General features: G+C 41.3%; 1 protein-coding gene and 1 long non-coding RNA gene across 3 annotated transcripts in view; both read left to right on the top strand.

Annotated features, from left to right (window-relative positions):
* The window catches only part of PRKN (parkin RBR E3 ubiquitin protein ligase), a 1,451,839-nt gene that overhangs the window by 327,493 nt on the left and 1,099,069 nt on the right, over positions 1-25,277 (top strand). The window lies entirely within an intron of this gene.
* LOC132243993 (uncharacterized) lies at positions 2,173-4,910 on the top strand. Its single transcript, XR_009455610.1, has 2 exons — positions 2,173-2,269; positions 4,616-4,910. It is a non-coding gene; the product is annotated as an uncharacterized LOC132243993 (long non-coding RNA).

Raw genomic sequence — 25,277 nt, 5'->3', positions numbered from 1 at the left:
TGCCTGGACACAGCACAGGGGTCCAAAAAAGAGAACAAGTCCAGGAAAACCCAGACGTATGGTAACCCTACTGTTAATGAAGCTAGGGATTTCTCCCTTTGTTCCTGCTTCATCCAGTTCCCAATGCTTCTCTTAAATGAATGGACCTGTGTTGTTTTTGCTTTCATTGCAATTCCCAATATATTTTCATACAGTTAAATACCTGATTTGCTCCTTTCTGCTTCTATTGCAAGCTGCCAACCAATTCAATTCTTAAAACATCACCTCATTCCTGAATAAATCATTCTAATTATTGCAAGCTCAAATCAAACCCAAAATCAAATCTTCTGTCAGAGTCTCCCCTCTCCCAGTTTTCTTCTCTGCCATTGGACCACTTCAGGGTACAGCAGGTGTGCTGTATCCTAAGGTGCCACCAAACTAAAATATTATGCCACTACGTACGTTCCCTTTCAGCTGCACTGCAGATTGGATAGTGAGCCTCAGAAGTTCCAGAGCATGGAAGTTGAATGCTAAATCCCAGGCTTTCAGGATTGCAGCTAATAGAGGGGCTGATGGATCCCCTGAACCCTGCATATCTTCAGCTGTAGGATTAAGAGGAAGGAGAGAAAGAAAAATAGAGGGATGTATTGCAGGAGCTCTGAGGAGGAAGTGAGCTAGTATCAAATGGAGAGTAGATGGTGAAAAAGAAAAGCAAGAAGGCAGCCAAGGTCTGTTAGTGAAGAAGGAACACTTTGGAGGAATATGGGTTTGAAGCAAATATTTCAAGACCTTAAAACCTTGAAGTTTTACCTTTTGACCATGCTAAATGTTCCTCCTGGCATATCTGCTTGTGTCTAGTGTCCTTCTGGTATGCATACAGTTATTTTTGGTAACTTTGAGAAGGTTCTGAAATACTGTTTTTCTCTCAACAAAGCTATTTCTCATGAGAAGGCCTGTACAGTTGGAGTTTAGCATCAGAATATGGGGCTATACAGGTGGTACAATATGAAGAAAATAAAGTTAGTGATATTATTTAAACTCCAAAAAACCTTTTCAAAATAGGCATTCTTCTTCCTTCCTTGCATTGACAATTTAGCATAAAAATGCATGATGATGTATATAAAAGTTTTTGGGTTTTTTATATATCATATTTTTGGTATAACCTAGCTGAGGTATCATGATTTATTTGTTGTATAGCTCATCCTAAACTTACGCCAATAAATTATTTATACTGCATTACCTTATAATCTTTTCCCATAACATATCCTATGCATTGGTATACTGTACAGCTCCAAATACGTTGTTTGTGCTTAATAGATAAATGTTGAGAATAGATATAGCTACAAAAAAAAATCTTTGTTCTAGTGCAGTTTTACTTTTTCACCATTCCCACATAGCCTTTATTGCCATATTATTTTCTGTTTATTTATCATTTAATCCCATAAGCAATATGTATTGCAGTTTAAGCATGTTGTACATTAGAATGCCTGAGCTTCAGTAAAGGAAAAAATAATCCAGTTTAAGAACATCTTAACGTACCTACTGTCAGAATTTTACAGTTAAAATGTCTCAGTGTACCATAGATGAAAATGAATGAATTAAATCTGCCCATCTGATGTGTACCTTAGAAATATTATTTGTGAATGCCTGTTGTTTACTTTTTGTTTTTGCTATAAAAAAAATGAAAAGCCTTGGTTTTGAATATATCAGAGTACCTTCTTTGTTACTGGGAGACATATCTGTGCTCCAGGCAGAAATACTTCCCTCTCCACCAAGGAAAAAAGAACTCTTAATTATTAAACTTTGTACTGGCAGAGGAAGTCTTCCAATGAACTCCATTCAGGCATGCTTAGAGGGGGATGGGAGTGATGCTTTGAAGCAGTAGAGACCACCAGGAGAAAATTCAAAACACAGGGAGTCCAAAAAAAATGTAATGGTTGAATATAGGGCAGGGTGGCATCTAGTTAGAAATTAACTGCTTTAGAGAAGCACGAGCTCTTTGGGCAACGACCTACTTTGTCAGATGATAGCAATGGACTGATAGAAAAAAGTTATAAGTGGCACAAGCAGGTTAATTAGTTTTCTGGCTTTTGCAGGAGACCTTGCTCTCTTATGGGCTCCTTAGCCAGGTCTTCAAAGCAAAGGTTAGTCTTTAAGTAAATGAACAAAATAAAATCACATGGTCCTCTCCAAGACACTAGAGGCACGTCCAGATGAGCGCACAAGTGTGTGTCCCCAGGGAAAATGCCTGCATTCGTGCTCTGGCGTGGGGCGAATCGCCCTGGGTGAGGTATGGGAGGCTGGGGTCACCCAGGCTGGCTCCAGCAGCCTTACTTGAGGTTCTGGGGGGCTCCTGGGGATGCAGTGATGTTGAACCAGGTGCATGGAGCCTGGCTGGCAGCCAGAGCATGGCAGGCTCTGGTTTCAGGTGGCACCCGCTGTTGCCATGTGCACCATGCCACTTGTTTTCCTCTGTGCATTTTTTTGATACCAGGATTTCCCAGTGTCTGAATTTGGCTCTGTTCTGCAAATATGCAGCAGGCCCCTTCCTGCGGCAAATCGTTCCCTTCATAACTTGCTTCCTCCTCCTCTTTTTTCTGCTTACTCTTCAGGGAGCTTTTAAGGGTCCCAGTGGTACAGTACTTGCTTATCTGAATGACCCACCGCTGAGTTTTCTTAACAGGGCTGACTTTTCTCTTAAAGGGACAGACTATACTGTTACAGATGGGAATGGGACCAACAGAAGAGAAGGTCCTAAGGGGGTGGGGGTAGGGGCATTTATTAGATCAATTAAGATGGGGCAGTTAGCACCTAGGATACTGGAATAAACAGCTACTCCAAGTAATGGGATAAGAATCCATAGTCCCTGTTAAGAGTCTGTCATGTCTGTGGATAATTTCTTGTTCTGCAGCTTTGCATTCAAGTTGATTTTTAAAGGTTTGGGGGTTTTTTGGTTTAAGGGCAGCTACTCTGATGTCAGTGATGGAATGTCCAGGGTTGTTAAAGTGTTTCATCATGGGCTTGTTTTTTTCTGTAAATGTCAAACTCCAGAGACTGAATGTGAAAAGGCTGGAAGGACTGGGAGAATACAAGGGAAAAGGCAGTTAAATAAGGACAGTGTTCACTGTGCACCTCAAAGAGTTGCAGGGGAGCTGTATGCTTAACTATGTGGTAAAGCACATGAACAGGGCTGGCAGAATATTGGGGGGAAGGAGGGAGGTGAGAAGCCAATAAAGTAACTAGGACCTAAGAAGCATCTGATGAGCAGTTATGTGAGCAGGAGAGAGTCAGACTTATAGGGTCATAAAGAAGTAGGGCTGGAAGGGGCCTTCAGAGGCCATTTAGTCTAACCCCCTGACTGAGGCAGGATCGTCTCTATTCAAACATGTGACTACATTTTGGTTTTGTGGGTGAGGTGAGGGGTGGGGGTTTGAGCTATGCTAGAAATGGTTGGAGAAGCAGCAGGAAAAGCTGAATGAACATCAGAGAAGCTGGAAGATCTGGGTGGGGGAAGCAGATGTGTAGACCGGGAAGATGGGAGACACTAAGGATGGCTCGTGTAATTTTTTTCCATTATTATTATTCAGATTTTCTTAAGATGTTCCACATTTCTAAAAAAAAAGTTTCTGATTTCCTATAGAACTGCAAATCTGCTGTACATTATTAACACAGTTAGTAAGATGAGATTACTTGAGAAAAGCATAAAAGAATTAGCTAGAAAGCTTCACAGTTCAAATAGCCAAGAGTTGAGCATATTATTAAATTCAAAAGAGGTGTGACCTTTTGCAGGAACCCAAGCTAGAGGGACAAGAAGGCAATTATAATAAAGCATTCCATGGGATAAAGTTTAGGACTTTCTTTGCAAAGTGGTTGAGTGTGTGTGTGTGTGTGTGTGTGTGTGTGTATGTAAAATTAGAACCTTATTTAGAATGTATCTTCAAGAAAAGGTAAACCAGCAGGTTTAGCAAAAATCTAAGCAAGCCAATCACCTAGAGAGCTAAATTGGGAAATCTTTCAGCTCATTTTTCAAACTGGAGTTCTACCAGTACCATTGATGTATCTCATTCTCCAGCAAAGCCCCAAGAAAACAAAAAAAAGGCAATGCTTTCATCTGTTTGAAATACCCAAAATTGCAAGTTAAATGATAATTCCATGCATTTAATTTTGGGAGATGATACTGTATACTGTTTTATGAACAATTATACAACGCATTCAGCTATGGCACTCAGGTTTTAGGAGTGTCCTAGGTATCTTGTAGAAAAGGAGACTTAGAGAGTTATTAATATGGTGGGCAGATTTTTCAAGACCTTGAAAACAGTCTCCTACATCTATTCAGCCTAAAACCTGTATTTGCCAGCATCTGGCCCAGAGTGCATACAATATATTTTAATTCTGATTTCAGGAGACCAGAGGAACTGGGCACAGTACCACAGAAGTGTATTGGTACCTAATGTATATGCCTGCAGTGATTTGTACACATATGTATAAGAGGCCCATTCCGTAAATGCCATCCTTCATCACTACAGAGATAATAAAAGCAGCATCCCCAGAAGTGTTCACTTGCTGTGGAACTCATTGCAGATTTCATTTATTTAAGTGAATGCAAATGAAGGTTCACTCTCCTGTTTCTTTGAAGGATTGATACATTGCTGACTGGTGAGCACCGCAAAGTGTCAGTCTCCAGAAACAAATGGAGGAAGATCGACACAGAATGAGTTCATATTTCAAGAAGCCACAGGATTTAATCTACTTGTGTGTCTTTGTGTTTATGTGTCAGTCATAAAGGAGTTTGTGAATTACTTATCTCATGACATAATTCAAAACTCAGAAATGTTATTTTCCTATTAAAAAGAAGGATTGACTTTGTAGTGCTCCTGTGGGCATGGAAAAATATTGGAGAAATGCTATCAATAAATAAATTTAATATGGGGTTTGAAAGGGCTCATTTTGTTCACTTTTAGGGAAAGAGAACTTTTACACTCTTTGCATAAGGAACATTCTATCCTAGGATATTCAGCACAATGGATATTTGGAGTTAAAAATTAAAAATGGAGCTTTTTTGTCAACAGTTCAGTACAATGGCAGCCACCCAGGACATGTAGTGGCTTTCATTTATAAGGGCACTAGGGCTAGGGACAGACATTCAAAAAGCCTGAGCCTGATTTGATTCAATATTTGCAGGTTAGTCTAACCTGGCTAGGCTGAACCAGTTTGTAAATGCACAGACATCCCAGACATGCAGGCACATACCTCCAGTGGCTCAGGTAGAAGCTGGTGGGGGCGGGAAGGGAGTGCTAGAGCAGCCCTCCCGTCCCTTCCATGGTACTGAGCTGAGGGGTGGGGGCATGGCCAGACCCTGGCAGGATGCTCTGATTAGCCCATCAGGGAAATGATAACAGTGTTTATCACCCCTAACTCAGTGTTTGTCACCGCATTAAGAAACAACAGAGGAACATTACCAGCTACCTGTTGATTCTGCCTGTTGATTCTACCTGTTGATTCAGCAGGGACTGTAGCCAGCATGTGGTCTGCTAGCTAATACATAGACACCTCCTTAGCAAGGCAGAGGGGAGGGGGGAATTCCTGCTTAGCAAGGAGTGGTGAGGAGGAGAGGGGGAGCAGCTTGTAGTCTCTGCTGGAACTGTAGCCAGGGAGCAGGGGGGAGGGGCCAGCCCTGCTGTGGAGCAGAGAGTCCCGCCCAGCCCAGAGAGCATGCCAGGATGCTGGGGGTGTCTGGTTTATCTTAAACCAGCAAGGGGTCTGGGACAGATGTTGCATAAACCAGTTTGACCCAAGTCAGTCTTATACTACATTCAACCAGGTTTATCTCAAACCAATTTCAGCCATTTTCAAACTGGTTTATGTGCACTGAACCCCTATTCCGTTACAGGTTTAAACCAGTTTCTGATTACTTAAACCAGTTTACATGTAATGTCTATTGCTAGCCTTGTTGTCTTAACACAGATAAGTGACTATACATACTAGGTAGACAAGATTATTTGGGTAGATGTGATACGTTTTATTAGACCAACTGAATAGTTGAAAAAATTGTTCTTTGCAAGCCTTCTTCAGGCATAGGGCACACAGACACCTACAGACTCTCCCTATGTCTGTAGAAACCTTGCAAAGAACAATTTTTTCCAACTATTTAGTTGATCTAATAAAAGATATCACATCTACCCAAAAAAACTTGGTCTACCTATGTCCTTAGATCAACAGGGCTACAACCAACAACCCTAAAGCATGGAAAATATCGAATTTTGCTGTTTGAAATGGAAACTATAAATACTAGGGCGTTCAATGCTGCTAATACCAGAGAAGTTGAATAGTGTTTGAAAGGGAGGGAATTTTAGGGAATATGTTCTTACCCTAACTATGATTGCATGTTCTGGTAAGAAAAATATGGTTTACTTTTTAGGCCTATTAACCATTCTGGTGCTAGCCACTTCTGATATCTCTGTTGGGTTTTTTTTCTCCATTGCTATGTTGGCACATCAAAAGGGAGGAGGCAGGGTAGATTTTCACTTTGTGTTAATTACATCAGAGATGCATAGTATAAGCTTTCATAAGGGGCAGGCTTTATCAGGTGCTGTGAAGTGACCGCAGGATGCAGAGTTTCTAAACAGAAGGCATTTGTTAGAATACAAAGGGTAGAGAAGACGGCAAAAAGAGATTGAGTCATTGTTGAGAGAGACACGGTGAGTAAGAGAGAGAAAAACAAAGTATTTAACCCATCAAGGGTCATGTGGGTTATAAAACTAATCCAGGTAAAGGGATAAGAATCCACAGTCTCAGTTTAGAGTAAACCATACATAACACAATCAAGTCTGTGGATGATTTCTTGTTTTGCAGTTTCCTATTCAAGTGTGTTTTTAAAGGTTTGCTGTCTAATAACAACAACCCTTAGGTCAGCAAGGATTGTCCAGGGAGGTTAAAGTGTTCTGCCACACACTTACATGTCTTTCAGGAATTGATGTCAGTTCGACGTTCATTCCTTCTTACACCCTGTCTGGGTCACCCAGTCTGTCAAAGGGGATGCACCATGCAAGGTCCCACTGAAGAACACTTTCATGTTGTGCCCCTTTAATCTAAAAAGGAAATGGCTAAACTATGCATTTAGTGTTGCTATAATTCATAAATTGTGTTTCCTCCAAATTAATTGAAGACAATATTACAGTTTTAGTGTTGAAAAGAGAATTTATAGAAACCATATTAGCTTTTCTTGGCTCCTGCATTGTCTGAGTCCTGAGCAATAATTTTATTTCAGATACAAACTTATGTAAAATAATTAGCTTTTATCACAGTTATAATGCAATAATAAGCAATATCTCTGTGACTTGGTTGTATCAGCATGTGTTAATTCAGTTGTGTACTTCTGGAATTTAAACTGCAGGGTCTGAGCTGCAGGAGGCACTGCAATCTTCTGTTACAAATCCAAATTAACATTCATTATATAATTTGCCAAGGTTGTGTGTGTTTGGGGGGCGGGGAGGGGAGGAGGGGGAGAAGCAGGAGATGTTAGTCTGCTAGTTTACTTTTTTTTAGTGGTATCATTTAAGTATACCAGTAGAAGTTGTCCATACTGGGATTCTTTCTTGTCAAGGCACAATTAATTTATTGTGTAAGAGAGCTCCTTCTGGATCTAGTGCTTATTATTTCTTAGACATATCTTCTACTGAAGGTAAAGGAGTTTGCCTGAATAAAAATTTGACCTGTATACAGTTAGGCAGACATCTGTTATATTCACAGTATGTTGTTATTCTTCCACTTCAACTGACCTTACATGGTGATACAAGGTATCTTTGTCCCTTCTCCTGTGAATTTCCCCCCTGGGACTGACTTATCATGACTTGCTCTAAAATTAATTTAAAACTGAAACTTATGTTTGTCAAACTTCCATTTAGCATTCTGGAATTTGATCTTTTTGTCCTATCTGTACTTATCCCCTCTTTTTGTCCTATCTGTACTTATCCACTTTTTGCACTTTTACATGGAAACAAGTTGGTCTCAAATTGCATGTAAAACTTTACATTTTGGACTGAACTTTCAGTGAAAAAACAATGGGATGTTGCTGTCTTCTGTTTCTGCACGCAGGCATCTTGCATCATGCTTTCAGTTACAAGATTTCCATTTTACTTTACATTATTTTGAAGGCTCAACAATTAAAGCTTAAGTACAACTTATTCTCAAATTTATTAAAAGATACAAAAAGGTCAAGCAAACTATAACTATATTTAACTCTCTAGGCATAAGTGTCTGTTAGATACATGTTTAAAGCCTTACTCTTATGTGAGATTGTTTTTAATAGGAGAGGACTCTGTAAAATGCAGATACCACTGCCTGAAGTTGAACTTTGCTATGCCCTTGACTTTCCTCTTATTGCAAAGTTAATTACTGAAGTCCTTTGACAGTCAGCTTAATTTTGATTCACTGATAATTAGGATATTTTAGAGGCTGGGAGAAATGGATCACAAAATTAATTGAACTTCTCACTGAGGAGAAGAGGAAGAAACTTCTAGTCCCTACTGGTATTTGGTATAGGGCAGTGGTTTTCAACCTATTTTTAAAAAGTGTGCCCCTGGTGGCTGGACGCAGAGCAGGTGGGGGGGGAGGTGGCGCGTGGACGGAAGTGGAGTGGCGGCAGCATGAGGTGGTGGGTGGTGGCAGCGGCCACTGTGTGCGAGTTTCCCCTCCCTCACTGCATTCAGCCACCTGGGCAGCGCCTGTGCAGCCTGTAGAAGGCCACCACTACCCTTAACTCCCCGGCCGTGCTCCTGGAAGGCAGTGGCATGGGGTGGTAGGTGGTGGTGCTTCATCCCTGCTTGCCCTCGCATACCTCCTAGGGCCTTCCCAAGTACCCCTGGAGGTATGCATACCCCTAATTGATAATCCCTGGTATAGGGTAATCATGGTGCATGAAAGGAAATATCCTGCCTGTAACTGATGGAACTGCACAGTAGAGCAGTGTACCAGCATGCTAGGTCCTGCAACCATCCTGTTGGTGCAGAATACAAAGCCTTGGGGTAGCCATGGTGGGGCTTGCTCTTGATCTCTGCTTCAGGATATGCAGGTGGGGCCAAAACACTCCACTTAACTGCAAATGAAAAGTTAGGAAGTGCCAGAAGATATGGTAGTAAGGCCTCCTACTGTCTTGTTGGAGATTAGGCATTAACTCTTGTCAGCAAGTACGAACATTTATCTGTTAAGCACAAGCAATGTATTTGGAGCTCTACAGTACACCAATGCATAGGTTATGTTATGGAAAAAAAGATTATAAGGTAATGCAGTATAGTTGGCATAAATTTAGAATTAGCTATGCAACAAATAAATCATGATGCCAGAGCTAGGTTATACCCCTCTGCTCCTGTAAAGTGAAAGGGCAGGGGGTTCTCAAAATGATTCCTCTCGCAAGGAATAAAAGATCTCTTGCACAAGCTAGGACCTCATTATTTTAAGAGTATGTATTTATTTGTACTGATTTTTTGTAACGTTTTCCTCATCCTAGCTTAGTTGAAAAGTGCTAAGCTATGCAAAGTTACAAACTCTATAAAGGTTTACAACAGAACAGGCAAGTGTTGCATAGTGGTGTTACTGGAATAATATAGTGTCATTGTATTGTACACTGGTAACTTAATTAAAACTGGATACCATTTGGTTCTGGCTTGGTATTATTGCTTTGCAGAACAACTATAGTTCTCTTTGCAAGATTCTATACTTGAAAATGATTTATATGTGTGCACACAGTATATGGGACAAGCACCCTAGGGTTTTAAAACTGAGTTTAGTTGTGTTACCATGGACACTTTGTAGTTTCTACATAGCCTGCACCTGTTCAATACATGTTTTACACATAAGTTTCTGAAAGATAACTTTTTTCCAGCTGTTAATATCATGTTGGTGTCAAAACAGCTGTTGAGCTTGACTACATTATGGGTGTTCAGCAGTTTAGGGGAGAGAACTTTAGAAAAGAAAGTTTTAACTTTCTATCTTGTTGTTCCATCTCTTCCCCTCCTGCCACTCTCCTATCCCCACTTCTCTCCTTTCCCCTTCACTTTATTAGCAGTTTTATCTGAAGTATATATTTTTCTCTACAGCCTATCTAAATTTTAATGCGAGTACCCTGGAAATGAGGCATAGTTATTAGTAAAATAGTCAAAAAGGTTGCCAAGATGGTAAAGAATGCCTTTAATGCCTTTATATATTTTTTTTGCCATGAAGATTTAATTCCATTCAGCAGTAAAAGCATACCAGAAATGTGGTGGTGAGAAAAAGGCAGACATTATGTTGGACAGCTGAGAAGCACAGATGTGATTCAATGCAAGAAGAGCAAACTGGGGGAAAGACTGGTAACCCCCAGCATGGAAAGTAAGCTCTGCCTGTTGCCTTTGTGCATAGCACTTCCTAACAGTAACAGGTGTATGGTAACAAATATGTAAAAGTAAAATTCAAAATAATTTTACCAAGGAATTTGTAATATTTGCATTAGGTAAAATGTAAGTCTTCTATAGAATATATAACAGAGGTTACTTAACTACCACAAAGCCTTTTTAATATCATCTTGTACTATCATTCAAAACTAACAAGCCTTTTAGTCAAGATTTTTACAACTGAATGATTTAAGAATCAGGTTTAACACAACCTTTCTGTGTTATTGAAGTAAATATGAACGTAAGAAATACATGTGGGCCACTTCTTATTTCAGGCTGAAATTCTTATTCTTTGTATAGAGGGTCCATTATAGATTTTCGTTTCTAGTACAATCAAACTTAGCTTTTTGGAAATGCTGCTTGCTGCTTCTTTAAGAACAGGCAGCATTCAGTATTGAAGTAAACAATTCAAAAGGAAACCTTATATTGTTTGGAATTAAGGCAGTTTTTTTGTTTCTAAAAGTAGCTACATACTTTGTAGATACAGCTCTTTGCCCTTTAATTTGGTAGTTGTTGTTGACACCTTTGTTAAGGTCTCAGGGCCTTGTAGGGCTTCTCCTCTGTGGATTTCTATTATTATAATTAACTGCCAACAAAGATAATTTTTTAAACTAAAATTACAGGAATGTGCCATACTTTGAACTCATTCCAAAACAAACCAAGGAGCCTAGCTTAATGGCCAGACTCAGCTAGGGTTGTAGAGCGCAAAAGACAGAAACAACACTAGCTGAAGACAAGAGAGAGAAAGGAAGTCTTGGACACCTTACGTTGTAGTTCTATTAAAGCACTGGTAGTGTTTATTGCCTTCCTCCCCAGAAGTACAATATCAAAAATAAATTTAAATGTAGGGTTTAGCAGCAAATGTGTTCATGAATTAAGTTTTAACTGTCACTTATTCCTAAACAAGGCTCCAAGTGAGTTGACATTTTATGCACCAAAAACAAGTGCTTTTTAACCAATTTTATGGGGAAGAAAGATTAATAATATTTCAAAATGTTCTTATTGTAACATTTTAGTGGAGAGCCTAGAGCTGTTTAGGGTCAGAGAGGATCATGGGAGTCTATTCTCCTCAGAAAATATTTAAAATATATATGTTGATGAGTATTTTGTGATTTTAAACAAAAGAGAAACATAACTTGTTGCTGTCCAATTCACTCTTGAATTTAATGAACTCAAGTTACACTGCTTCAGTAGTTTGTTCCATGATCCAGTTGCCCCCTACATTAGAAAAAAGAAAAGAAAAAGTGACATTAACTTGCTTAAGTAATTTCCTTTTCTCATTTTCAGATTTATGATTTATTGCTGTTTCATTAGTTATCATCTCATTCAGCTTATTAAGTCAATTCTCTTCCTTTCATTATCCTGAAGACCTTTCTAAATATCTTTTTTTGTCTCATTTTTCTAAACTGTATAGGCAAAGTCTGCAGAACATTTCTTCATATCTCTTACTTTTTACTTTTGCAGTCTCCACTGGTACCACTCTGGAGATGATGGCCTGCTTCCTCATGTCATTTGATTGATAGGTAGAAGTAACTATTGAGCACTTAAACTTTAGAAAATGTAAAAAGCTTCATGTGACCATGGGAATTGTTTGAGTTGTTGGCAACTTTTGTGTCAGAATGTATCCCTTGTACATATACCATGAGACATCAAGGGATTTCATACCTTATAGCAGGTTTGCCCATTCTCTTCTGCTTATGAGACAAAACCATGTATATCAATGGGCAGGGGTCACCATTTAGAAGAAAAAGAGTTGAATTGTTCAGGTTTTTTCTCATGCTTCAATTCTTGGGATTGTAAACACACGTTGCTTCATCTCCAGCCCTTTGTTATTTCTTAAGATCTCCTGAATTAGGCTCATTAAGACAATTTTATCAAAAAGCAGTTTAACAACCACCTGTCTCTGGTATGGTCTGCATTTGGTATTCCTCTTCAGGAATCAGGATCTTGCTTCTTAGACCAATGGTCCCCAACCTTTCTAGGTTGTGGGCAAGAGTAGTGGTATGAAGTTGGCACACAGGTACAGTCTGGCACACAGGGTTGTTTTGCAGCTGCTGGATTGGGCCCCAACTTCATGTGTGCCAGATCAGGCCTGCCAAGTCAGCCCCAGCCCCAACTCACACTAGATCAGGCCTACTGTTCTGGCTCTGCACTTCTAGCTTATATCCAAAGTAATATGAGGAGCCAGTGCTCACAGTAGACATGCCTTGTGGTCCTGCAGCACTTGATTAGTTCTCTCCCCTTCCATGCTCTTATTGTCTGAGCTCTCTGATGGCTACTGGGTATGACCTGCTTGCCCACAATCAAATTTCCTGTATAGCTTCAGAAGTAGCCTAACTGCTGCAAACTTCTTTAAAACACAAGTGCCATGCTATCACAGACCAAGGGTCCATCTCACCCAGTATCTCGTCTCCAAAAGTAATGGCAATAGATACTTTAGAACAAGGGTGTGAAAGATCTGGCAGGCAGGGCTCCTGGACAGGCTGGGAATTTGGAGGCAGGATGAATAGGAACAGGGCCTGTCACCAGATCCCAGGGTACAGAGCCCCACTGGGGATGTGTTTTGTCAGCAGTAGGGTGAGCAACTGTTGTGTTAATCCCCACAGCTCCCTGCATTAATCATTCTGTCACTGGAGGTGAGTCCCAATTCAGCCCCAGGAGAACAAGTGAGTTTAACACCCAAGTTTAGAGGGTTGCTGGCTGCTTTTAGGGAAATTGCCCTGCTCTTCTCTTTGCATCTGGATAGAGATGCAGAATATTAATCTAAAATCCATCTCTCCTTCCCAATGGTTCTCTTCTTTTCTTTGAGCCGAGGAAAGTGAAATGCTGTAGTCTGTATCCTGTGGGTTAAAAGGCCCTCTCAGAGTTTTTATACTCCTGTGATATTATTTCTTCCCTGCAGTCCTGGGAATATTTCATTCCTTCAGACCCTACTATCTACTGAAAAACTGTAGAAAGCTGGTATTGCCTAGCATGTGGCAAATCTGAGCCTTTTGGGTATGGTGAAATATACAGCTAATAAATAAATCAATATCTAAGTAATAGCTATTTAGATTAATGACTCTCCACATTCCCAGGTCTAGGAGGAATATGACAACAGCTACGCCAGCATAGGACTGACTGCTTATCCACTGAGGCATTCAGTGATGCAACAACTTCGTAACTCAACGAGAATGCAGAAATATCATGTAAGCAGATCCCCCAAGTTGTCACATGGGGTAACAGAGGACCCCTCGCCCCTGTTACTGGAGGGAAGAAAGGACAGTGTTGCAAAGAACAGGCTGAGGAATGCAGTTTGCAGAAAATGTGTTGGAAACCTGATTCCAAACTGCTAACGAGGGGATGGAGAATCTTTGTTGCTGATTTGAATAATTGGCAGCACCTGAGTCCTGTTTCCAGTGAGTCAGGTCAGGAGACCAGAAGTAGGGGGAGTCCAGGGCCATATAAGCCTGAGCCTAGGTCTGGAGACTCAGTCTGGCTCAGATGGCTATGAGTGCAGGGAGCTGTATACAGGCAGACTGTGGTCCGAGGGCCCAGTGCAGTGCGGCAGGGCCAGAGGACCAGCACAGTAAGATGAGCGGGATAGGAACCCTGAAGACACAGAGAAATAGAAACAGACCTGCTCAGGTTAAGGTGCAAGGATTGGCAGGCTGGCAATCTGTTGACAAGTAAGGCAGAATAAAGCCCCAAAACTTGCTCTAGTCTCTCAGGGTTGCCTCCCATATTTATATTAACTAGACATCAAGGCATGGCATAGGGTGGTGGCCTGAGAGACCAGAAGGATCAGGACAGGGCTACAGTAGCTGCTAGGGGTGCCTTGACTGCCCTCCATAGGCAGCACAAGTGTATTTTAACTTAACAGAGGAAAAAGAATTACATGTTTCTGTCATCAATACATGTTTTCCATGATAAATAGATATTTGGGGAATTTAGATGATATTCAGTCACTCCCAGAGCTATGAACAGGAGCAAATCAACTAAAATGAACTCTACAATATATATCATAATGAATTACTATAGTGTTGTACCAATTATAATGATCATATTTTGTTTTACTTTATTATTTTCCTTAAAATCCCTTCTGTCATTTTTTTTCCTGGTTTCTTCCCTTAGTAGCGATTCCATTTTCAATATGCCTCCAAGTTATTATAATACACAAAGCACAATAAGATCTATGTCTAGTACAAATTATAAAAGAAAAATAGTTAAAGTAAAAATGTTGTATTCATGGGCTAGTAGTTAATGCTTTTTCTTAATATTCAGGAGTTGATTCCCAGTCCTGACTTTTCTCCACTAGAGTAGCAAGAGTTGGAGGTACTGCTCAGTTAGTTGGTACTGGAGATGGAGAAAGTAAAACCCTCTTGGTTGATTCTTCTGGCCTCCTAAGAAGCAGCACTAATGAGCTACTAGAAAGTAATGTGGAGTACACTGAACCTTCAGGCATGTGGTACAAGTCAGGAAAAAATATTCTACAACATGGGGGTCAAACTCAAGTTGGTCAGTGGGCCATATTCCCTGTCTTGCCATATGCTTATGGGCCAAGCCTAATTTTTCACCAAAATTTGTTTTTTGCTCAGCTCAGTTTACATTTTGCAACACACTATTTTTGTATAACAATAGCAGTTTCTAGCATATATCAATTTTTAAATTTGTGGATGTACAAAAACTTGTTATAAGCATCCCTCCAAATGTGTGAAAAGAATTGATTTATTTTCAAAAATGTGTTTGCTGCAATTGAAGACTACAGAAGGTGAATTCAGAGCAAATAAACAAGTCTTTTTTTGCACATGCTAACATCTTGCAACTACTCCTGGCTACCCGGCACCCTTTTGCTGCAACCAGCTCCTTGATGTTTGGTTCCAAGGACTGTGCTGAGGTTTCTTGCAGGATGATGTTCAAGTGCTTTTCACTGAGTCTCTTCAATGCAGTTTTGACCTGTTAATATTTATCACTGAGAAGATCTGTTTGCACCCCACATGCTTGGAAACATTGATGATATCTTTGATACAAAATGTTTTATTCCTGGATAGTTCCCTGCCCCCAAGGTATTAATAACATTTACAAATCCTAATTGTTGAGAACATATTCTTCATTATGTTCAGTGAGTTCCATTTGTAGCTCCACAAGTCAGAGAACCCATCCTGGAATTTGTGCTTGAGCTCAGCAGTATTGATTGCATGCTTCCCCAAGCCCTCTCGCCACCTTCCATGCCAGCAGCATTGAGAGCTTACTTCAAGATGGAGAAATACGCTACATCTGTTTCTCCCAAAGAGACAACTTCATTTCAAAGGCAGTGTCATAAAACTCGGTCACAACCTGTTCCAACCTGCCATTTTTGTGTTCAGAGTACTGAGATGTCCCCTTATGTCCACCAAGGAGGCAAGATCCTGCAACCATTCTTTATCTTTCATTTGAGTCACAAGTTTCTCTTTCTCACTCATAAATATGGTACTTCAATCCCATGTTGCAGTAAAAAAAAGCAGTTTAAGGCAGCTCCCTGACTCAGCCAACAAACTTCGGTATACCATAACTGTCCATGCTAAAAGTCTTATTCCTCTAAGAGCTGTCTAAACTGCCAGTAGTTGAGGGCCCTGGCTTGGATGAAATTCACTGTTTTTATCACATATATCATGTAGTCCCTACCCAGGAGTTTGGCACAAAGAGCTTTCTGAAGCAGAATGGAATTAAAAATGGAAAGTTCGTGGCCTGGAGCAACAATGCACTTTTGTCTTGAGTTTTACCCCAAATCCTGCCTCTCTCCCCCTTCCCTCCCTGCCCCCCTCCCCCCCCCCCCGGGAACCTGCCCCATCTGTTGCAACATATCCTCTTTTCCCAGTCCACACCTAATCTGTCTGAAGTTGAAAGTGCCTTTTTCTTGTGTCCTTCATGAACACTAATTCCATGAATTCCCGTCACATCTGTATCTTAATCAGAACCCCGAATGAACACAGCTAAAAAGCTATTGAAAAAAGAAACAAATGCCTTTGCCTTGTTCTGGAGTTCACTCTGCAAATTATCAGGGAAATCTCAACCACAGAACACTATTGTCTGATTAGTGGTAGTGAAGGAGAGTGAGGTTGCTTTCCACTCTTCTTTAGTGCTAAGTTTGTGGAAGGTGCTGAGAATCCCTAGAGTAATTTCAGAAAAAGTTGGGAGCTGGGATGACCCATTTTCTTGGGTCATGTATTTGATTCCCCTGTTCTAGAACAAATCTTGTATATTGGACTCCACCTCCCTCTTACCAGCCTCCCACCCCCCCAAAAATGGGTAAATCTTACAACTACTGACAGTGGTGGACACCTGCCAGAGTTTAACATTAATGAAGATTAATGTCCGACACAAACTGGGTGGTGTTCCCTGATACAGCCTGCCTTACCTATACCTAGTAGGAAAGAGCACATCAAATTCTGAAAGTTAGGGAAGCAAAGATTGTGGAAGATTGTTGTGAAACCATTCAATTCCATTTATTTCTATAGAAAATATTACCAGATTGTGGGGGGAAGAAGTTCCCCTTCCCACTGAATCATTTCAGAATGGGTAACGTTCTGAGCCCTGTTAAGTCTTTGGGGGTTTTACTATTGATTTCAGTAAAGCTCAGCTTTTGCCTGATGGATGTAGCTTTTATAGTATACAATGGATCTGAGTAAAACTGAGTTTCAAAATTGATGTCTGATTCCATATTCAGGATATAACTTCCAATGCCACAGATCTTGAGAGTATGTATTCATCTGTACACATACTGTAAAGTAATCTTAAAAAAAGGATTTGTATGGATTGCTAGTATGAATGAATAGTTTTCTTCTGATCAAGTAAAATCCAAGGGTGTTTTTATTTTTATTTCTTTGCAATTTCCTTTCTTTTTGGTCCCAGCTACAAGTATCCAACTGTGGTCAATTTGGGCAGAGGGCAACCTGAGCTCTTTGAAGTATAATATTCTTCTTCTTTATAGTTGAGTACAAAGGCTGCATTCAGAAGTAGCACAGAAGCATCTTCAATAGACAGCTTTTCTTTGCTTTGAGTTTGCAGGATTGTATTTTTGAAACAGAGGCACAAAAAGTCAGGGTTCACAGAGCTGTTTTAAAAGACAGAACCAAAATAATCTTTTCTACCCCCCTGTACAACTTTCTAAGTACTTCATATACTTCTGAAACATACTTTCACCACTTTATCCTCTCAGAAACAAACAAAAACAGTTTTTCTTGGTTTCCATGCAGGCAGAGGCATAGACATGAATAGGCCTAGCTGGACCATTGTCAACCTAGTTGTCTTCTAGGCCTAGTGAAATCTGAGGACTTGGACATACAAGCTTATAGCAGTAGAAGTTGTATTGCTTTTGTATAACAGTATAAAATTACACTAGGTTGTGGACTGGACAGATAAGCAACTTAAACCCGGTAATAGCCTGTTTGTAGTGCAGAAATGGCTCTCCCAAAGTAAGCTTCAGACATATGCCCTCTTATACCAGCACAGTTTTACCTGTGATTATTTTAGGGATAACTCTACTAGATTAGGTGCCAGTACCACAGTGTAGGATTATACACTATTCTCTTCATGTGTGAATGCCAGTTTAACAAATAAAAAATATGGTGCCTAGTGTGGGCCCCAACCCTCCCATGGAGAGGAGGGGAATGGGAACACAGATGGATGGAGGGAGGAACTCAGGTCTCTGGCAAACATTACATTTATCATGTGAGTAATGTATTAAGCATATGATAAATGGTAATGTCACATGTTCAACCAACATATTGCACCATAAAATGGTGCTTTAAATTGAATGTGTAGTGTGGAGCCAATGAGCTTCCCCTACTTGACAAGTAGGAGCAGCCTTCCAAGGGTTACCTGTGTGTTTACAGAGCTCATGTGCTTCCTCAACTCAGCAACTTGGGAGAGCCCACACAGGGCTGCCCTGCCCATGGATTTAAACTTGCTCATGCTTTTGGAACCCGAGATAGCAGTCCTCATTTCCACATCTGTGTACAAGTTGAAGGGGCATAACAGGGAGTACAGTGTCAGGGACTAGTCCGCATGTGGGATCTGACAAATTTTAACCCTGATTCCAAAAATCACATGTCTTGCCAAGCATGTGTCTGTGGCATAGCAAAATAACTGAGTGTTGGGATCAGGGGTCAGATTCCATCGCGCTATTAAACTAACCTGCTACGGGTCTTAGGTGCCTAACGGGCATGTCTACATGTGCAAATGCTGTTGGATGGTTTTACTCCAGAATAATTTACTCTGGAGTAAAACGACACTGGGCAGGTGTCTACATGAGCATGCATTTGGGAGCAGATTTGCTCCCACCCTGCTTTTTCCCCCTGCAGCAGGGCCAGGAGACAGCTGTCTTCTGGTGGGAGCTGGGAGATTGCTCCCTGTCCCCAGGAGCTGCCTGCCATCAGGGAAGGCTTGGTGGTGGAGCCCGGGCAGGGAGAATGTCCCCCCTGCCCCAGTAGTAGGGAGCTTCTGGCCTTGGCTCCTGATTGTGGGTAGAAGAGTGAGAAAGAGCTGCAGCGGAGGGACAGGTCCCAGTCCCCTGCCCTCAGCTGCTGCGAGGTGGGGTAGCTAGCAGCAAACCCTTGGCTGGATGGGGTACTGGAACCTGTGCTTCTCCTGCAGCTCTTTCCAAGTCTGTGCCTTGATCAGCTGATCAGGCACAGGGCTGGGAAAAAGCTGTGGAGCTGGGACCTACCCCAGACTAGGTGGGTTCCTGGCCAGCTCTGAAATGGGACACTCCCCAGCCAGCTCCAGGCTGCATTTGCAGACTTCCCCACTTAGCATGGGGCTGGCTGGGTACTGTTCCATCCTGGGAAAGGTTCCAACCAGCTTCAGCCTGGGTGGGGAATTCTGATGGTTCAGGGAGCTCCCAGCCCTCGCTCTGCAATTGTGGGGAGCTCCCTTCTGCCAGGGCAGGGGGACAGTGTCCCTGCCTGGACTCCCAGTCCCTGCTCTGGAATGGTGGGGATCTCCTTGCTGCCACGGTAGAGGACATTGTTCCTGCCTAGGTTCTGGTGGTGGAGCCCATCCCAGAAGCAAGCAGCTCCCAGGATCAAGGAGCAATCTCCCAGCCCTTGCTGCCTAGCTGACCAGAAGCAAATTTGCTCCTGGTCAGCTGCCTACACATGTCTTACTGTGCAGTAATTACTTGGCAGTTAATTTCCTACTTGCATTTGCATGTAGCAAATTAACTGCCAAGTAGAGCATATTATTGCTCAGTAAGGGTCTGCATGTGTAGACATTGATTTTTACTATGCAGTAATTTGCTCTACTGCACAGTAAAGTGTCTTGTATAGATGCACCCAATGAATGGAAACTGGAACAGGATTATTATAGATTGATCTTCAGAATATAAATACCTAACAGCCTAGCTACACTGCTTTTTTTTTTTTTTTTGCTCTCAGGAAAAGACCATTCTGAATTCACCCTGCACACCTGTTCCTGTTCATACACTCCCAACCCAGAATTGTGCTGACAAAGTTATTCTGGAAGCATTGTCTGTGGTTGCTCTCAAGCATGCTGGAAACTGGGATCTTGGGAGTGGCTGTAGAGGAATGCCCCCAAAGCAGCATCGCCACAGCATTTCCAGGTTTGGTACATGGAAGTGGGAGAGGTGGGTAGGGACATCCTTAATTGAGAGCACCACAGAAGCGGTTGTGACATGCCCTAGATTCCACTTAAGTCTACTTTGGGTATCTAGAGGATCCTTTTGGATCTGGTCCTAAAGATCTGCTGTAGTGTTAGTCCTTTGGTTATTGCCTGTCCATTGCATGTTGGGCTCACCCTCATTTCCATTCCAGGAAAGTAGTTTTTAAAAGGAAATACCAGAAATCAGTACTGCATTACTAGAGAGAACTGATTTTCTCTTTGGATGGTCAGTGTCAAAGTATTTTTTCAGAGGGGTTGTGTTTTTTTTAAATTATTGCTTACGGCTTAATGAGTTTAAGTATCTAAAGAAAGTCAGCTGTGATTTTTTTTTTTCTAAAGCAAACAATATGCAGGGTGAAAAGACCTGGAACCCCTCCCACCTCTTGGAGAAATGAGTGTCTGGTGTCTGGGCAGTTCCCCAACCAATCTATCTTCATCAGAAAAGAAAGTCTTTATTCTTTGTAAGTCATCTCTGCAGGAGCAGGGAAAACAGTGGGAGTTTTTCTTTCACAGGAAGCATGTATTCATGCTGTTATAAAGGGAGAGATGTTAGAGTAGTTGTTCAGAAAGAAAAAAAAATGTCTGGATTGTACAGCTAATCTATTATTTTATTTTCATTGGTAATGTTATTTTGTTAGACATGCTGACTCAATGCAAGCTGCTCAATTGAAAACTTTTTTCAGTGGTGAAAATAAAATCAGCTTATTTTATTTCTTCTTTTATAGTGGAATGAATGCATACTCTGTAGAAAGAAAATCCCACATTATTTTCCCATCCCCATAAGACTGAATTGTATAGAATAAAGACTTGATTTCACTTTGGATGGATTAGTTTAGAAACTTTCCAACATTGCCTGCTGGGAGATAGTTTTGTTATGGAGAAGTCTAATAGAAACTTATCAATTTAAGTAAATCTTAGATAACGTAAGTATAGTAGATGATGTGTTTATACTTGAGGAAACAGAAAAGTTCAAACATACATTTGGTGATAATTAAATTGCAGGCATTCTTAAATAGTAAGTAGTTATATATTACAGATCACTCATTTTGGGTTTTTTTGTTTTTGAAATAGGCCTGTTCCTTCAATGAGATAAATTTAGCTTTATGTGCGTGGGTGGTCTTCATAAAGCTAAGCATAATTATTTTGTGGGATTGGGGCCTATCTTCACAATTAAATCAAGGATAATTAGCCCTGTTATGTTTAAAACTTTCTGGAAAGCAGACTGATTTTTAACTGTCACTTTAATTCAGTGGCACCCAACCTTCTGGCTGGATGAGTGGTGCAGCGTCAGTCCGCAGGCTGGATCCTGCGTGGGGTTGGTCTATGAACCCAGTCTAGCCCGCTGCCCCAATATGGCCCTGCACTACCCAGAAACGATGCAGCCTCGTCCTGCCCATTGCCATGATCTGGCCCCAGACTGACCCGATCTGCCTGTATGTCACCTGCTGCCCCAATCCAGCCCCAAACCAGCTGATCCGGCCCCATGCTGCCAACCTACCAGATCTGGCCCTGTGCCACCCTGATCCAGCTACACGTCATTGGTATAATCTGGCATTTAGGACCATGTTATCTGGAGTGCAAGGCTTCCCAGGCATCTGTACATTTTTTCAGCAGGGGACTGGCAATTAATGCTATCATTGCTCTCCATGCAGCCAAACTTTCAGACCCTTGGGAAGCCTTGCACATGGATGATATACTTCTGTGGGCTGAGGGTTGAGCACCATAGCATATTTTTTTTGTTAAATCTGTAATATTTAACCTTATGTGCCTGTTTATGCTCTGGATAACAATTCCTGCTGTCAGTTGCTCAGGATGTTTTAAAAAACCTTGTACTATGCCTTCTATAACTATTTATTTTTTGTTTTTTACATTGCCCTGCAGTACATACTTCCCACTGCTTCCCAGCCATACATGCACCCCTCCCCTCCTATCTGAAACCAAAATGCTTTAGATATTTGATAGGTGTCTGAAGTAGCTACTGGCTAACATATGCCACAGCAGGCAAAAAGAACGCCCCCCCCCCCCCGCCTCCCCCGAAAAAAAAGGAGTTTTTCCATCCAAGCAAAATACAGTGACTCTGATGTGTGTCTCCCTGGGGAGTGTTTACTGGCATGTACCAAGCATCCTACTAAAGCAGTTACTGCTACAGTAGTCTGGGGAGATAATCTAATCCATGTGGAGCAGATGTACTATGCATCACTTTGGCACTCTCTAGCAGTCCTGGGACAGTGCCCATGTGGCTTCCTGTTAAATCTTGCATATGGTGACATACATGAGTTTGAGAGATGTACTGTATCATAGCATCAGTTCAGTTAGAGATTATTTTGGTTAATCTTTTTCAGGCTACTATTAGTCACTTAATGAGAGTTTCTGCTAAAGCTTGTAGAATTCTGTAGATCAGGCTGAGAGTGCAAAGGAAAATCTATTTTATAAATTTAAAAAGAACTTGTACTTGTTTTTCAAAATCTGTCCCAGTTTCTATTTTGGGGGGCTTTTTCGGATGCAATTTGTTCTGCTGATCGTGTTAATTATTTTTGGCATTCATTATTACAGCATCTTACTTTTGACCTGAAGGGCAGACAAGTAATTTGCTCTTTAGATTTGGGTGGGAAACTGCAGGAGCATCACAAATTACTATACTTGATAATGGGCTTAACCTAATGTCCTTTGCTTTAAGACCCTGATAGCAGGTCCGTTCCAGAACTCAGATGCCTTTTGAGAGAGCACTATAATTTATCATAGTTGCAGCATCTAATATTTGAAATTGAAAAGATTCCTGTAGCAATATGTACAATATGGTAGAAGTTCTTTGCTATTTTGTGGTTGTCTTAGTCCCTAACTACATTAGCAGTAAAATTTTATTATGTAGTTTATAAACATTTTACATTTCAAAGGGCTTATAAAAATGATCAGCAGTAGCCTGGAACCGGGACTTGTTATGAATGTTTCAACCAAATAACTAGCTTCGTTACATAACAATGTGGTAATTACATGAAGAGACAGTTCTGATTGACTCTTTTGAGCATTGAAGCAGACACAGTAAATCAAATGGTGAATGCACTGCACATTTGTTGTGTGATTTTAATGTGTAGTGATCTTCAGCTGAAACATCTGCTATAATGAACTTGACATTTGCACTAATGACAGCATCAGTTTACTTAATGTCCTGCATTAAATTGGCTTCCCAAAAGAGTTCTCCTTTTTCAGGGGGGAGGGCAAATTTTGTTATTTGTTTTTTTACAAACTGTGGAAGAATCAGTCTTGTAAATATGTTGTGAGTAGTTTATTGGAAGGTGGAAACAGAAAACAGCAGAGTTTGTCCACACATGGGTGGGGAAGGGTGCATGCTTCATATTTGGTGCTGATATGGCAGGTTGGTGCACCAAAGGAACATAAATTAATATAGACAGAAAACAATTTCTAGTACTTTGGATTGACATGGGGGGAGGGGTGGAAGAGAGAGTAGGTGAGTTAAACAACGTGGAATTACTGTGGTCTAATTCATTCTGCATTATTCAATTTCATTTCAAACTAGAAATTTCAGCTGCTCACTTTGGCATTCCAGATAGCTTTTTATAAACTATTATAAAGCTTCCTGCAGAGTAGCAAATCATTCACTGGAAGAAAAGAAATGTGCAGTAGAATGTTACAGTTGAGAATGGGGCTATTATTGCATATGGTTATACCTTTAGCTATGTGCTCCATTAATGCTTATTCTTAGTAGATGAGATTTACTTATATCTAATAGGATCATTGAGATTAAAAGTGTCTGCCTGTGCTCAGAAATAGCAAAAAAAATAATTTCTCTTGGTTACTGAACCTAGTCTTCTGACTGTCTAAGAAGACATTTTCAAACTGGCTGTTCGGCTGTGAATGTAAGGGTGGCACAGGGTATCTGTTTCAAAAGGAATGCCTTTTATTTATAGTTCCTTCCTGTTCTCATATTGTAGTGTAGCAGAACATAAAGAATCACCAACACACCTATGGGCTGGGAGGTGACTTTCTAAGCAGCACAGCAGCAGAAAGGGACCTCGGAGTCACAGTCGACTCCAAAATGAACACGAGTCGTCAATGTGACAAAGTAATAGATTTAATAGATTTCATAGACATTAGGGCTGGAAGGGACCTCGGAAGATCATCGAGTCCAGCCCCCCACCCAAAGGGCAGGAGGTCAGCTGGGGTCATAGGATCCCAGCAAGATAAGCATCCAATTTACTCTTGAAGGTGTTCAATGTAGGTGCTTGAACCACCTCCAATGGCAGGCTATTCCAGACCTTGGGGGCTCGGACAGTAAAGAAATTCTTCCTTATGTCCAGCCTGAAATGGTCTTGCAGTAGTTTATAACCATTCGACCTCGTCATCCCTTGGGGCACTCTGGGGAACAAACGTTCCCCCAGATACTGGTGGTCACCCCTGATAAACTTATAGGTAGCCATCGGATCACCCCTGAGCCTGCGCTTTTCCAGGCTAAAGAGCCCCATGGCTCTCAGCCTGTCGTCGTAAGGTCTGTTTTTCTGACCTCTGATCATGCGCATGGCTCTTCTCAGGACTCTCTCAAGATTCTCCACATCCTTTTTGAATTGTGGAGCCCAAAACTGGATGCAGTATTCCAGCTGCAGCCTCACCAAGGCCAAGTACAAGGGGAGAATGACGTCCCAGGATTTGCTTGAGAAGCATCTATGGATGCAAGCCAGCATTTTGGTCGCTTTACTAGCTGCAGCATTGCGTTGCAGACTCATGTTCATCTTCTGGTCAATGATGACCCCCAAGTTTCTTTCTTCCGTAGCGCTAGCCAGTGTAGCACTGCTGAGCCTATATGGATGCTGAAGGTTTTTCCTCCCAAGGTGGAGAAATTTGCATTTTTCAGTGTTAAATACCATCAGGTTCTCATCTGCCCATTTGCTGAGCCTGTCCAGGTCAGCCTAGATTGTCCCCCTGTCTTCTGGTATGGATGGTTTGCCCCAAAGTTTGGTGTCATTGGCGAACTTGGCCAGTCTGCTTCTGACTCCAATGTCCACATCGTTAATGAAGATGTTGAGCAATATGGGTCCAAGGACAGAGCCTTGGGGGACCTCACCGGTCACAGGGCACCATGATGATTGACTTCCATCAATTACCACCCTCTGGGTCCGACCATGGAGCCAATTTCCCAGCCAGCCGATCATGGTGGACCCAAGGCCACAATTGGCCAGTTTCACCAAGAGGTGATCATGGGATACCAGATGAAAGGCT

The sequence above is a fragment of the Alligator mississippiensis genome, chromosome 1, assembly GCF_030867095.1.
Source record: "Alligator mississippiensis isolate rAllMis1 chromosome 1, rAllMis1, whole genome shotgun sequence".
Classification (NCBI taxonomy): Eukaryota; Metazoa; Chordata; order Crocodylia; family Alligatoridae; genus Alligator; species Alligator mississippiensis.
Note: the sequence above shows the minus strand (reverse complement) of the source record. Positions and strands in the feature narration are given on the sequence as shown.